Genomic DNA, 1,281 nt, shown 5'->3' with positions numbered 1-1,281 from the left:
TGTCGAAGATTTTTATTAATCAAAGTATGAATTAATCAAGCATAATCAAGACGAATCTAGCCACTTATATATCCAGTTATTCTTCCATTATAAACATATATGCCTGTGTGTAAAAACAGCCTACGTGGCAGAATATCCAGACCCTCAGATGAGAAACATCTGGAAAAATAAAAGTGGGCTTTCTTTCTTTACCATAACAAGACTTGGGGGGGCCCCTTCTCTAGGGAAATATCGAATTATATGCATAAGGAAAACTGTATGGAAATATACACCACGCCTTAAAGTCAAAACTGTATATAAAGAGAAGCAGAAAAACATTCTGGAGATGTTTTCTGCAGAGAACTTCTCGGCTTTGTTCTTCTTGAAATAAAGTCTAACTTCTGGAAAGAAAACCCCAAGACTGAGTGTGATTTCTCAGAGCAGCGGCAGATGACATGACAGAGCTACCAAGCATTAGTTGCCCGACTACTTGTCTCAGCTCCGTTTCTGTGTCGAGCTGAAACAAGTGGAAGAGCTCACGTGTTTCAGAGTATTCTTATAGCAAGCTATAACAGTGAGCTGGCGATTTCCCCCCTCTCACTCTAACGTTACCTGCTGCGCTGCACTGACGCAGTCACGTTCATTTGATTTGGCGCTTATGCGTCCAACTCTTGTTCGTGTACTTTTTAGATGCAGACTCCAAGGAGTCCGGCAGCAGATATTTTGTCGTGCACCATGGTCTTGGCGCTTCATGCTAGTGGCAAGCTGTTTTAACATTAAGGCTATAATGGCTCAGGTTGTAGAGTTGAGCAGACGGGTTTTCCTATCTCTCTCTCTCTCTACTTCTGCGCTGCACTAATGCAGGCACGTGCATTTTAATTGGTGCTTACGCTTCCAGCTCTTATTTCGTGTATTGCTTTTAGGCACAGACTCTAGGAGTCCTGCAGCGGATGTTTGTCATTATGGCCTTGGCGCTTCATGCTACCAAGCCTTAATCTGCCCGGCTGTTAATTTTTCTTTCAGCTCCGCTGATGCTTTGAGCTGGAACAAATCAGTGGGCACGCTCACATATCTAGAGTAAATTCCTATGGCAAGCTGTTTTACACCTAATGCCATAGTGACTCGGGCTGCGGAGTGAGCGGGTTTTTCCCTGTCTCCACTCCTGCACTGCATTAATTAGGGCACGTACATTGATTTGGCGCTTACGCTTCCAACTCTTGTTCATGTGACTGTTTTTAAGCACGGACTCCACAGCTGACATTTGCCGTGCGCTATGGTTTTTGGCGCTTCATGCTACCAAAC

At 44.2% G+C, this 1,281-nt stretch overlaps 1 protein-coding gene across 2 annotated transcripts in view; it reads left to right on the top strand.

Moving 5' to 3' along the window:
• The window catches only part of LOC107685924 (retinal cone rhodopsin-sensitive cGMP 3',5'-cyclic phosphodiesterase subunit gamma-like), a 9,099-nt gene that overhangs the window by 2,852 nt on the left and 4,966 nt on the right, over positions 1-1,281 (top strand). The gene's annotated exons all lie outside the window — the stretch shown is intronic.

This window comes from Sinocyclocheilus anshuiensis, unplaced genomic scaffold (assembly GCF_001515605.1).
Source record: "Sinocyclocheilus anshuiensis isolate Anshui unplaced genomic scaffold, SAMN03320099.WGS_v1.1 scaffold701, whole genome shotgun sequence".
NCBI lineage: Eukaryota > Metazoa > Chordata > Actinopteri > Cypriniformes > Cyprinidae > Sinocyclocheilus > Sinocyclocheilus anshuiensis.
This window is presented reverse-complemented; position numbering and strand designations above follow the sequence as displayed.